Source organism: Colletes gigas, unplaced genomic scaffold (genome assembly GCF_013123115.1).
Source record: "Colletes gigas isolate AHSC1104 unplaced genomic scaffold, ASM1312311v1 Colletes_gigas_Sc00008, whole genome shotgun sequence".
NCBI classification, from domain to species: Eukaryota; Metazoa; Arthropoda; class Insecta; order Hymenoptera; family Colletidae; genus Colletes; species Colletes gigas.
The window spans coordinates 9,540,193-9,555,433 of record NW_025106637.1 but is presented as its reverse complement, the minus strand read 5'-3'; the positions used below and the strand labels follow the sequence as shown (position 1 = coordinate 9,555,433).

Here is a 15,241-nt window from a genome sequence, read left to right as displayed (position 1 = left end):
AAATTAGAGCACTTTGATGGGGAAAATGCGCTCACTATAGAACGTCTCTTAGAAAACGAAGTGTTTTGGCAATTAACGCGTACAAACGTTTCAGAATACGCTATACGCAAACGAGCAATTCTTGCATTGGGTCGATAACCCTGTGAATTCTCCAGGTTGTATTTATAAATGTTAGGGAACGCTGGGGACTGTGCAGAGATACTGATAGAAATCATGCCATGATCCACTCGTAATTATCCAATAAATGTTACCACTTTATCAGATTATGAATGAATTCGATATAATTTCCGTGTCAATTACCAAAATAAATAGGAACGTTATGGACAGTCTGTATTATTAATTTAAATGATAATCAAGCGCAAAGCGACAAGCGATATTCACAGGACAAAGTAAATTCAAAATAAAGTGGGTCAGTTATACATCGAGTACACATTAGATACACGATCAATGGTAATTGATAAAAAATTACGAAAATATTCACGATTACAGTGGCATTGTGACATTTATTCCTGTCCACATATCTCCTCGAATTTGTTTAAAAACTGTACAGTGACAGAGATACAACCATCAGACATCCTTGCTTATCTTGTTGCAAAATCTACATCCATTACCTTGCGTTTAACCAAGCTTTGTAAAAAAAGAGGAATCGAAAGATGTTACATCCGGCGAGCAAAGGGGCCATAAAAGAGACCGTGAGCGTTCAATATACTTATCAGGAAGTATATCAATTATAGATTATTGCTTGTTTTTGACAACGAGGAAGCGTATCGCCTCGTCGATATTAAATTTTACTTCGTGGCTTAAGTGGAACATTTGTCACATTATCGCGAGATTACGAAATATTGCATATGTTATTGCGACACGTAACGAAGCATCTTGCGGAATGAGGAGACGGTACAGTTACAGAAGTGTAACAGTTACGCACCGATAATTATTTCGCACAAGATCGATATTTCTGTGACAATAATTACTTCCATCAGCCTCGAAACCACACTTTAATAGTTCTCCGGGGATGCAGCGGCTCGATTGGAACCAACGATCTTTCCCATCGAAGTTGTACAACTTTTAATTATGCTTGTAACGGGAACGACGGTATTATTTTCACCGACTGGCTCCGTGAGTTCGATTAACGCGAGTGTGCTCGAGTGCCGCTCAAATCGCGGGCGGACGAACGTGATTTGTTCCAATGCGAGTACGACGACAGAAATTAAACGCAATGTCCCGGGCAAACAATAATCGTACGGTCGAACGCATTACGACGGTTTGATCTGTTCACATTCGCGGTCGAAACTAAATACTCCGAGCGATACGTTCTCCCGTTAATAAGCGCCACACAACGAGCTGGACGTTTCAGAAAACTTGGACGACGTTGACGTTGACTGTATAGAACTGTACCAAATATGTAAGTGACATATGTCAAGTATGTATATATGTTCAAATAATTTTATTACTTAAACATAATAATAATCAATTATCATTTAAATGTTACGATTATTTTCTCAACATTGTCGAGGGATAGTTGATGACGTTTGACGCTTAAAGTCAATTTATAAGCTGAGACAACATTACAATATGTTCTTTAACAATCTGTCCTCATAAAATTCGTTTTCATAGAACCAATCTGTCAAGAATATTTTAGAATTACTGATTAATAGTATTCGTAGCATCTATGAACCATTAATGATTCACTATAGGTAAACACGAGATTTATAAATATGTAGCTATGTTGTCATTTCTGCTGTTGTCATGCAATGACTATTGTATACAAACGTTGAATTAGTAGACTGAAATCGATGTTCGAAAGCCCATATAAGTATTAATTTGATGAAAAAAATGCAATAAACATATATGACATATGTTCTTGTAAAAAATATGCAAAATATGCAAAATAAAAAATATATTTTTAAGGACCTCTAACAATGAAACAAACTTCTATTTAAATTTCGCTCTTTTAACTTTATTCATGGCAAAGGACAAAATAACTGAGCCGTGGACAAACAATTTGCCCCCCCAGTGGAATTTTATTCGAATGTTTTTCATAGAGATATTTTATCAGCCGTTGAAAAGTAACAGGACTAATTTCTAGGGTCGTTTAAATTGTAAACAATTTTATTTTGGCAAAAAATAGTGAAGGATCAACGTCACGTTGATAAATTCTGTGTATTATTTAGCACATGCAACTAATTTCAGCAGTAGATTTTATTTGTACGAGGTTAAAAGCCAACATTATGTTAAATAAAATTGCTAGAAATATAGCGAGGTCTGCAGCGGACGGTTTTCCAACGAAATTGTGGCAGCAAACGTGTTAACAGAACGTAGAATTTAATTGTATATAAATTTGTTTTTGGAAAAATTAATGAACAGTATGAAATTCTTTCTCAGAAATGTAATTTATTTTCATTGAAATTAGATATTCTCGGGAGTTCCTCGTTGTTAAAATCAATTGGAAACGTCTATGGAATAAATCTAATAAAAATTATAAATCGAGAAAATAAGAATTGCAATTGGTCCGAATATTAAAGTCGCTTTCTGTACATTTGTCGAGTGCAGAGGGTTCTATATTCGATTCTCAAAGCGAATTCGATGTGCACAACTACCCGTGAAAATGTCCGGGCGCACATCTATTCAGAAGCATAATAATTGCGATCCCAAAATGTAATATGTCATAGTAATCCTTGCCTCAATGCACAAAAGACCTGAATAGTAAATTAATTCCAACCCAAATTCAATTAATGCTTCTCGTGATTAACGTTCGTTCATGCTTTCGACACGTTCGTCAATATCTGCGAATATGAACTACGTATAACTTTATTCCCGAAAATTCGACTGCAATCGGAAGTTTGTCAAATATCAGTATTTACAGAGTCATTGATGTGGCACAAAAAAAAACAAAAAAAAAAAAAAAAATTTAGTTGGAATGGATATTTCAACTGTATTTACAAAATCGCAAGGATATTGATACGACTCGTGACAACACATAATGATACACTATTCGTGCGGAAATAAAATCTACCTGCAATAATAAATAAGTTCGAAATACGACAGTCAGAAACATATTATACTAATGCCTTGCTTTAACGTCGTCCTATTCTGCGATTTGCATATTTATAGCACCGCATACAGTATTACGTTTAATGTATTCGTCATTTAAACCGCAATTGTACCTGGAAGAGGTCCCCGCAAAATTAAAACCGTAAAATGGCAAACAAGCAAAAAACATTGTAACGTAACGCGAGTCTGTGCGTCGAATAAAAACGTCCATTCCGCGACGAACAAACGAAGAATGTTTTAATTCGAAGTAAATCAAATTATTTTGTACAAACACCGATCTCGAGCGTCCATCCGAGCGAGGACAATGCCTGAGAAATTTTCAACGGCAGGTTAACTTGTTCCGTTTCGCTGTGTACCTTTGTCTATAAAGTCGAGCTGAACACGGCCGCGTACAAATCGATGGAATCACAAATTCCGCGGCATCTTACATTTTTCACGAACCATTTGCTCGCGTCTTTACGTCCCGCGGGCTATCAGGATGGATTAACAACGATCTTCCTTAACAGTCAAGTATACAGCAAGTATTACCATATCGCGTAGCGGTGCACAGAACGTTAAACATACAAATGGTTTTATTTCCGGTTACTACATTTCTCAGTAACAGGTAATAAACGTTAGCCTTTATCGTGCCCGTTTTAAACACCCTGCGGCCACTCATGGCCAGAATGCAAATGGCACTTTGCTTGTACCGTTCGGCCGACTATCGGTACAATGAGTAATAAAAATACTATCGCGACCGGCGGATCTTAAATTCTGCTCGAAAGATTCGCACGAGTTCATTGTTGCGACACAGCGGACAATTTATACGCTCACGGAAGGCTGTCTATTATCTGCGCTAGCCTTTTAAGCTTTATAACGTACAAGGTGCATAATTGAGACAAGTAATATTTTCTTATGGGGATCGAAGAAACTGGCAGAAGAACAGATGAATGGAAGAACAAAATCTTTGACGGTGTTTTCCAATGTGAAGGGGGTGCGCGACCCTTGGAAGAAACGTCTCGCGATACAAGGGGGATACAAAAGATAATTTTTTAAAAATAATAATTTGATTTTGTGATTAACAGGTTCTTCGTATAAAATTAATTTCACCACTTATATGTTTGATTCTTCTCCAAGCGAGATATTTAACGCGGTCAGGCTATGTGGGACACCCTGTATGCTCGAAACAATATTTATTATCGACGGTGAGTCTAGAATTCGTGACACACCGTAGCTCCTTTTCGCGCGAAGACAGAAAAATCCGACGGAATAAAAAGTTGAATGGCACAACAAGGTCTATCTTCTTGCGACCACACTTCTTTTTATAGGTGCAACGATGCACCTGCGAAGTGCAATTGACCAGCCTCGACTGTGTGAAGTACCCTGAATACACAAGCAACCGCGGCATTGTTAAAACACGTGACTCTGGACTTACGACTTCAGGCGGAATAATCTTCTGACTTTATGTCAAATCATAAACGCATTTACGGAAGTTTCTCCAATCATTATACCCTTGTAACATTATTTACTATAGATAGTGATTTCAGAATTTCCGTCGGGGCTAGTTTCTCTTGGCGCGGGGACGAAAAACAGACAGAGAAGAGTCGAATGGCATAACAAGATCCATCTTCTTATGTCCTTACCTTTTTCACAAGTGCAACGATACACTAGCAAAATGCTAGTGACCAACTTGGTTAAGTACCCTGACAATAGTCGAAGAACTGTAAACTGTTAAAAACCATGACTTTAGGTTTGACTTCGGGGTCGATAATCTTCGACGTTTCTGTCAAATCATAAACACATTTGTTGAAGTTTTTTGAATCACCTCGCGACGCCATTTAGTACACGGAGTAATTACAGTATTTTGGTAAACATCTTACGCAAAGATCTTAAGATCGCTAAGGACGAAACTTCTAACCCTCAAATCCTAATTAAAATTTGAATTACAATTTTTTAAATTTTCCACAGATATATTCCATGATATTGTCTCTCTATACTTTTAGAAGATAATATTTTTTAAATCTCCGAAACGGGAAAGCTGAAGTTAAGAAACGGGGTACACAAGACCGGGTATCGAGATCGAAACCCGACGAAGGATGGTCCAAAATATTTTCCAAGCGTGCTTATCCGCACGTGCAGCGCGTTCCAGTCGTGTTTTTGCGCATTCCGCCAGACACTTTGCAGCCCCGTTGCAATGTGAAAGAAGCAACGATCCAAGACCAAGGGAAACGAAACGCTGGCTCCTGAGGAGCACGTGTCGACGGCGAGACGTGGAAGAAGAGGCATGGTAGATCAGTCACGATCGAACGAAGAACATCGTATCCCGCTCGAGGAAATAATATCGCGAGACTAACGGTGTAAGAAAAGTTATTACGCCAGGGAAGAAGGCAAGCGGGATTAAATTTAATTTGTTGAATCGTATAAACTTTGCGCTGTCGTTTGCGGTCTCCCGTTCGATTTTGCGGTATTTACCAGCGAATCGATCGAATTCCTCGTCGACGAATCAAAATCTGCCCCCACCTTCGAATTTTATAATGCCTATTACAAGTAAAGATATTTCTATACAGGGTGTTCGGCTAGCTCTGGGCAAAAATTGAATGGGAGAATTTAGAGGCCAAAATAAGACGAAAATCAAGAATATAAATTTGTTGACTGAAGCTTCGTTGAAAAGTAATTAACGTTTAAAGTTCCAAACTGACCAGAAAATTTTTTAACGAAATTAAAAAATTTAAAATCATTCTGAAAAAATTATTTTTGGTTGTTGAGGTCAATTACAATCATTTTTGGCGAATAGACATACCCCAAAATTCCTACGCAGTTTCGAGAAAAAAATTCGAGTAGGTGCCTAAATTTTTCGACGAAATTGAAAAGTTTCAAACTGTTTTCAAAAAAATATTTTTGTTTGCGGTGAGCAATGACAATCATTTTTGGTGAATAGACATACCCCCGAAATTTTACCCCCTTCCGAGAAAAAAATTCATGTAGCTGGACAAATTTTATTATTATTTTTGATAATAGTTTTGTTGATAACTTTTTAACGAAACCACAATCAACAAATTGGTTTTCTCGATTTTCGTTTTATTTTGGCCTCTAGAATCTCTCATTAAAATTTTTCCCAGGGGTGGCCGAACTCCCTGTATAATGCGTAATTTTTAGTACGAATCGGTCATGAACCGGCTTCCTCAGGAATAAATTGAAACGTTAACGCAGCATTAGGCGAAGATGCTAATAAATGCGCATTACGGTGACAGTATTAAAAATTTGAAACCGGTGATGACAGTTTTTGTAACGATGCATGCGGAAAATCAGATTCGATCATTAACGATGATCAATCGCGGGATTTTTATCGAGGCAAATTAGGCGTAAGTGCCATGACAATTTAACGTCATCTGCGATTGATTGGCAGGGTGAAAAAGGTGAATAAGTGGGTGCCTCGTGAACTCAACCGACGACAAAAACTGCAACGCTCGACCACATGTCTCGCGAGCGACGGTATAAAAGGTGAACAATCTGAAGAATAAAACTTTATCTCATCCGCAGTGTTCACCGAACCTGTCGCGAACAGATTACCACCTCTGCGAACGTCTTGACCATTTCCTCCATAAAACGCATTCGCGAACGGAGCGAGTATCAATTTATCGATACTGGAAAACTTGCGAAATTTATAATATAATATAAAAAGAGTTATGCTCGTTCAAAGTCGTACCATTAAAAGCACCATCGATCGTGGCACGTTTCGCGGAATATCGATGCCTGGCGTTCGAGCCTCGTATGTAATTTCTTTCATCCTTTTCCACAGTTTAAGAACATTGGTACCCGTTTATTCATGAATGCTCGGGATAACCGATTACCAGGCGATCGTTTTCCATTACAAAAATGATCCAAGAATTACTAGGCTCAAAAGTTCGAGGGAACGTAACCAGCGACCGGAGGCTAGAAGATTTCCGATCGATAAGATTCAATAGCGTCGAGTCTCGCGGGTAACGAGATCGAAGGGCAAATCCAAAAACCTAATGGATCCCACGATACGGACAACGTTTCATCCTCGCATCTCGACGAGCTATCATATCTGATCGGGTTGACGGTACGGTGTGCTTATAAGTTATGGCTTAATCCTCCGCTACGAACGCTAAATACTAAACCGCGGGACATGATCTCCCAAGTACGGATGAACCGCATCCACGGATGGAGCGTAGCCGTGGCACGCACATAATGCATGAGAATCGAGCGTAAGGGGAATGCGTTACGTAAAGTGCGCGGCCAACGATATCGATCTTCGTTTCGATCGAATCTCGCAACTCAAACGAGGCTTCCACTCGTCTCGGGACAAACGCAGGAATCTTCGCTCGGATAGGAGTATGTCGAAGTTCGATGTTCACGTGTGCCCTGTGGTTGGGGAGACTCGCTAAACCTATCCTCGTAATTCGACGATTAAGGATAAGGGATCGAGTGATGGCTAGCCGCGGACTGCCACGACGAACGCAACCGATCCTTTTCTTCTTCCTACAGGAGCATTCATCCAAGTATTCTTACAGCGTGATAAGATGGTGAGGCGAACAACGGAGAAAAACGCGCTCTTGGAGACCGCCCCCTTCCTCCATTGCTAGGCAGCCGAACGTAACATCAGCATTTATGAGAAAATAATGAACGCTTCCCCTGGCATACTGGCTACCATGTGGAGTACTCTGCCGTGTCTCCGTTGACTTTTTTCCCCGAGTGTGCGCTACTTACGATTCAATTAAGTGGCATCAAAGACAAGGATTACACTCGGAAAATCACTGCTGTGCACGTCAGGCTCGTCGGGTACGGTAATTCCCGCTTTCAAGTTGCAAACTCGAGACCTGATGGTTTGCTCGAAAGATAGGTAGCGATTTTTATTTGTAGATGACGGAACTTGTCTACCAGGAGGAGAGAAAGATCCCAGTCTTTGACGAGGAGGTACGCGGTAGCGTGACTAATGAGGAAACTTCTCGGTGAGTGACACGCGCCGATTTCGATGAAACTTTAAGCGATTGTTTAGCGGGCTAACATTATATACCAAAGATTAGAACTGTGGCTACTGTTGTAAGCAAGAAAAAGGAAAGCATTTCATCGTGTCCTAGATAGTGGGACTCATCGATAATACAATCCTAACAGGCTCTGTTTTATTGTTAGAAGTCTGTTGAATATTTATGAGAGATCATATTGCTCTAAAAGAAGTGTCGCCAGAGTATTAAAAGTGCATAAACTTTACACGTGCGCAGTTCTGAAGCTACTAGTGGCTTTTCCATTATTGCTAAAGCTTCCCCTTTGAAATGGTTTTTGATTTATGTCGATCGGATTTTCCGTTTTCGAGATATCGTAATTTAATTTCCACGTCTCCGTCTAACGCGTCCCGCCGGGCCTGTCTCTCGCTCGCCGTCTGGTGACCGAGTGACGCAATGTTTACTATCTATACGCGCAGTCAATGACCTCGCCGACGTCATCAATGAGAAGTAAACAAACATTTCGAACCCTTATATCTCCGGAACTAGCCACCGCATCGACTTGAAACTAAAATCGCTATATCTCCGGAACTAATAAAGCTATCGACTTATTCGAACGCTCGTTTTAAAGGGCATTTCATCCTCTATCCGATGAATATATCACCTAATATTATTTATGGTGTCTTCTATGTTTATTTTGAAATCTAGTTACTAAATAATTTCCAATTTGATATAATTTTATTCTGTTACAATATGTGATATATTTTCGTATTTCTGAAGTATATAGTGGGTCGTAAACAACCCATGGTCGGTCAACCGGTTGACAACGACACGAGGGTTGGACGTCGAGCGGTTTCTCGACAGACCAACGGCAGGAAAGAAGCGAATCAAGATGACAAAGTAAAACTGACACTAATCTCAGCATGGAGAATAGGTTGCGTGGAATGGAAGGAAATGCCGCGTAATATAGTCGGTATTTACGACGCCGTGAATGCGTACTGCGTGTCCGAATGACAGCGGATTGCCCGCGGTGACCACACGCAGTCGTAAACATTCGAAAACAATTTAGTCGTGGCTGATAGTCGCTCTTGAGGTGCTTCAATAGCGCATGAAGGTGGTGCGTGTCCGGTACGCATGCAATCCAACGCCATGGGGTGTTCGCGAACGGACATGTGATGAGCACGGTTATTATGGGCCGTAACACTGTGCGAATCAACGCACCTTCCAGACTTTGTATGTTACAACAGTAACACAGGGTGTTTCGTTTTATTCAATAAGCGACCATATTTCACGTTTCTTGTCGACCAAGCTCTGTTTGCTCAAGACGGTCAAATAAAGAAATTAAAATCCACCGATCCCTTCAATTTTTCAGCTGCACGGAAACAACTTGTTTCAAAACGAACGTTTATATCTACAAGGCTCCTGTTATACCTCGACTAATTTCAAAATTATTTACGATTATTTATATATAATTGGATCGAATGGTAACACATATTGGTCCTACGCTATCGATAGTAAAACTTTGCAAAATAAAAAAAATACTAAACAATTCAAACGCGCCAGAAATACCAGTAGTACAGGCAGAAATTAAAATCCACCAATCCCTTCAATTTTTCAGCTCCAAGGAAACAACTTATTTCAAACTTGTTTCCAGAAATACTCCTGTTATACCTCGACTAATTTCAAAATTACCTAATGGTAACACATCCTATTTTAAAAATTGAAGGAATATATTGGTCCTACGCTATCGACAGTAAAACTTTGCACAACAAAGAATACGGTACAAACTTGTCAGAAGTACCAGTAGTATAGGCTGTCAGGTTTACACGCACGTTCTACACTTTTTGTCGCGCAAATCCACCTGTACGTTAAAAGGGATCACCCCATAGACGAGTGCCCCGGAGTTCTACAATTTCCCAGGCGAATTTCACATGTCACGGGCGAAAAAAAAAACCGTCCATCCATAAGTGATCATCCCTCGACAGAAACGCAACGATGTTACTATCAATATCGTTCCACTGACGTATGCGGCATTGTACGCGCCGCATACATCATGGGGGCGTAATGAATGCGGTCCTTTAAAGGGGTCGCGGAGCCATTCCCCGCGGAGATGGATTAGAATATTACGTGATTGGACGACGTGTTTAATCAAACGTTTCGTTCCGTCTCCGGAGCCGTTCCTCTGTTTCTCGTTGAAATTTCGTACGACCGCCGGTGGTGCGCGTCGTCGTCGTCGTCGACGTCATCTCGTCGCGACGGTCTTTTGTATCGTCTGTGTTTATATTCTTCCGCCGTCCGCGGAGGCAATTCAAGCACTATGCGGTGTTCAAGAATAGAGACGCGATGGGTAAAGTCATTACAGGATTCCGCGCGCAGTGCCGTATAAGTGCACGCGGCATAATGTCACGGTACCTCTGGAACTCTGCATTCTGGAGTGTCCGGTAGAGTCCGTGCCATGCATTCGCAGAGAAGTTTCCCTTGCCGAGGCATACCGAGAGCTAGTATGACGGTCGCTACATTGTGTTTAAAAGTTCCCAAGTTGCCAAGCAATTGTCTACCGTAATTGCATGAAAAGAGGACGACGAGATATTGCTTTGTATCCCGATGTATTAGGTGAGCTCAAAGAGAACAAACGTAAAAATAACCCTTTCAGAGACTGTTCGGTACGGAGGCAAGGCGTCGAGTACTGTTTAGTTTGTCAGAGACACGTGTTTGCGATGCGTCTGAACTGCTCGGTTTACCATAGATATCGCATGGTGAATTTTGCATACATCGTTTTCTGTTTTCTTCTCTCTGTTATCGTTCTTAAAGGATATAGTCTTAGAAATGTATGTGCAAAAGCATATCACTTAACTCCTAATAATAACGAAAGTGTACGTATTGTTAGGTCGAGCTATACCTGTTTAAACGATCTTCTACTATAACCGTCAAAAAATTCGATGTTTTTAATACATTTTCTTAAAGAATATAGTTCTAGAAATATGTGTGCAAAAGCATATCACTTAATTCCTAAAATTAACAAAAGTATAAGTATTGCTCAGTTCAGCTATACTTCTCAAGTTTTTTTTCTCTCAAAACTATACTTTCTGAATTGGCTTCCATGATATCTCAAGATCCACTCGACCGATTTCATTCAAATTTCGCGTGTACCTTCAGTACATATGTCGCTACAGCACGCACTAAAACGAAGTCAAAATTATTATTCTATCTATTTTTTTTCAGCCTGCTGAAGTTAAAAACAAGGAAAAAATCGATATTTCAACTTCAACATGCTGTCATTTTTTTAATTCTCAACTTTATTTTCTGTCCTTTTAGTACTAACTATAGAGCAATGTATCCTACTTAAGAATCTTTTTCATTGTTTTATTTTAGACAAACAGAACGGCTGGAATGGTGGAAGCCATTAGAACACTTTTTCGGAACGCGGTGCTGCCACTAATTTTGACTATTTTTCGTTGTAAAAATTTGCGAATATTACCGAAAGACCAATAAATATATATGCGAAACGTCGATGCAAGAACTTGCATAGTTTCTTTATAAAAAAATACCAAAATAACTGCTTTGTGTTTCTGGAACGTTTCAAATCGTTTAAGTAAATTGCATTTCCAACGGATCGAAAGGGATATCTAATTTTGCAATTTTATTTTTAATTCTATCGTGTTACTATAATTATCTACGTGAGTCGACACGAACAAAATTTTATTCATAATAATCTGTATATTATTAAATCTCTGACCCCGTATTATAGTGATTTATCACCCACAATTATTCTATCGAACAGTTATTGAAATAAGCCTTTAGGTATTCAACGTGAAATGTAATTTCGTAAAAAAGTTCAGATAGTGGTTATTATCGAAGAAATGACGGATCAAATGTTGTTTACCATTTACCTGTCTTTCGAAATTTTTACCTACATAATAAATTTGCTCATCTCTGATACAGGTGTACCGAAACCGATTCTTACGCGTACGTGGCATTGCCTTACGTGCCACCTGAATGTTTCGTGATTGCCAGAACCTCGTTTGCCTACATGTAAGTGAAAATCTCGATCTCACCGCGACAAAAAAGAGTCTTGACGACTGTCCCCATCGTCGATCATTAGGAACAGCCATTAAAGTAGATTTGCGTTACGAAGGTAAAACAGTGGATGTCGTCAGCTTGGTTGTCGCGTCATCGCGGTGAATCGCGCGAAATATATTCGTGGAAAAACGTTGATGACGCCGTGGTTTTATGAAAATTGTGAGATTAACGAACGACGATATTTTCGCGAACGTTCCAATGCAAATTACGCGCTTTTCTTTCTTCGAGACGTTGAAACCGAAATGAAAATGGAATTCTGGTCGAGCAACTTTCACGCTAGACGATACTCTGTGTAATTACCACCGAGCACTCGGAAGCAATTAACTATTGTATACTGTTAAAATGTACGAGATGTAAAACTAAACGCGAATAGCTTTGTAGAGTACTTTGAGTTCTACAATATCACTTTATCTAACATTATCCCGGTAGAAGTATTAAAATCACCCATTGAACTTTTTTTAAATACCCTATACAGAGGTAGAATTTATTTCCTTGTTTTTAAATACGATGACTCCAAGAATTAATATCATTTAAATCAATTAATAATATAAATAAAAACATTTTAAACGAGTTATTCTCTAAAATATTGACGCCTTTTATCGCGGCCCAACGAGCATACCTAACGGTTGTTCTGTTTCTACCTGCTTTTTCTATCCTGCCAGAGAATTTTCACGTTGCGATCGTGGTCCATTGCTTTTCTGGATGGTGCGCGGGATCCGTGAGTTACACGTAGCTCGCGACCATAAATTTTCACGAGCGAACGAGGGAGCCCGGAGCCAAGTAACGAACGATCGAGAGCACTTAGTGAAATAAATAACGCGGAGCGACCTCTTTGTCGCCAATTGTCGAACTTCCCGATGGAAAGTAAATGTTAGAAGCGACCACTTTGATCCAGACGACGTGCTAAAGTGCACTCTTTTCACGAAATTCGAAATCTCCTCGCGTTAACCGATGCAGTTTTTCTTTAAAATTTCGCGGCGGTGTCATTAATTAAATTCAAGAGAGGCTTGCACCAACTACCGAGAGTTCCATGTATTTTGCATGTCAAAGCCAGCGATGTGGACGAAGTTTATGATTAAACCTTTACTGCTTCGCTATTTAACCTACTTCCACATAATGGTCCAAGTAAATTTACTTAGTTTTATCAGATCTGTCTAAATACCAACAAATTTATATCTACTTAAAAAAATCTAGCCCCCATCCTCCTCCAAATTTACAGCACACCGAACTTAAAAAGGAAGTATCTTCATTAATTACTGAGAAAACAGCTTGTAACAAGGTGTCCCAGTATATCGATGGTACAATCTAAAATGGGGTGAATTTACGTAAAAAAATAAGTAAAAAATACAGAATATAATTTGTTTATATAATGCTTGGTTTCCGAGATAATTGAATTTAAAATATATTGGGTAATCGTGCGATTGAATAGGATTTACCCGGCGCGTCTGATCATTAATCACTGTTTCCACTTGTGCCGATGTCGAAGCCGTATTCTATTGCACGCGCACTCGACGAATATTCAAAGTCGATTTTCTCGAGAACGAAGCCACCAATGAAAAGATTCCCTCCCCATTTTACGACTCCCGTTAAGGAAAATTTAATATTTATATTCCGGAGATATCAAAAAGAAAAGCGTTTCGATACCGTATCTTATCTGGTACGACTGGCAGACCCATCAGATACGAAATTCAGCAAAATTTTGTAAGGCCTAGGATGAATAAGGACATTAATCATTGGGCTTGATCTTGTTTGCACTGTCAGCGTAGTAAAATTGAACGACACCTCAGACTTATTCCCGAGAAAATTGCTACCACTGATCAAAGATTTTATCGAGTCCGTTTGAACAGTATTGGCCCTTTTACCTACGGTAAAAGAAAAAAAATTCTGTCGCTGTATGATTGATCGATTTAGTAGGTGGCCGGGAGCAGTACCTATCAAGATACAATAGTAGATACGATGGCTATAGATTTTATGGACGTTTGAGTGTCAAGATTTGGAGTATCGGTTACGGTTACGTATCGAGAAAACTACAAACTGAAGGTACGATCGCGTATATACCAATTCCTGTACAAATTAACGTGCAACGCGGAGGAATGAAATAAAATATCGGCAGCTCCGGGCGTATTATACGGGAATTCTCTTATATGACCGATAATCTCGTACGATGGAGATACCGTTTCGTAAATGAAATTCAATTACGACCAAGTTACATTATCGCTGAAACGTTCGAAGGCTGACCTTTAAATCCCCGACGCCATGTAATCGTACGCGAATGATAAATGTCGGAATAACTCGACACGGGTACGCGAACCCGCGATACAGAAACTGATGCGCGTACCGCGTATCCGGATATAAACGCAGGGAAGCACAGCAGCGCGAGAATTCTATTAACCGGACCGAAAATTGGTTCGCCTCGGGAGCGGAAAGTATTACAGGATGCCATTGCAGTTTTCCCCTGTCCACCCCGAACGCGTACGATTCGACGGTAGATCCGCGATCGTAAAGCACGCGTCGAAATGGCCCCGGTCACGCATATCAAATTTAATGGACATTTTTCACGTTGTCTCGCCGCCGGAACGAGATATCTCTCAGCGATCTTAACGAGAACGCGCGCGGCAAGCTGAGCCCTGACCCCCGAGCGCACGCATGACACACGCGATTAGATCGAGCACGCGTTCTTCTGTGACCCAGGCGCCAACTATTATCAGACCCGGCAATGGCTCTCGCGTTCGTTCTAATGCGCGAATCGCACGCGCCCATTCGTAAACCCCGAGTAATGGGCCACAAGTGGCTTTTTAACGGCACCGCGACCGCGGTATTTCACGCAGCACCGTACACATTAGGCGCCACGGTGATCTCTTCCAGGCGCCAGGGGCCAATTTCCCCAACAATTCGAACGCTTCTTCGTACGCGGTATCGCGGGGTCCCGTTTCACCATACTAGGATCAACCGATCGATCCTACTGTCTACGATTAAAAAAAAGTTGCACGCTTTCCGCGCTCACCGGCAGAGGGCTACGCTCTCTCGTAGGTGCTCGATCGACCATCTTGTGTCATGGCGTCTAAGCAGACTCCGGACGAAACCCTCTTCTTCAACAAAGTCGCCACAAACCAGCCTAAATGCACGCAATTCCAATACATCATTTTTTTTTTAATTCATATTTTACG

At 40.4% G+C, this 15,241-nt stretch overlaps 1 protein-coding gene across 1 annotated transcript in view; it reads right to left on the bottom strand.

The window, feature by feature from the left end:
• The window catches only part of LOC122396914 (autophagy-related protein 16-1), a 688,248-nt gene that overhangs the window by 484,618 nt on the left and 188,389 nt on the right, over positions 1-15,241 (bottom strand). The gene's annotated exons all lie outside the window — the stretch shown is intronic.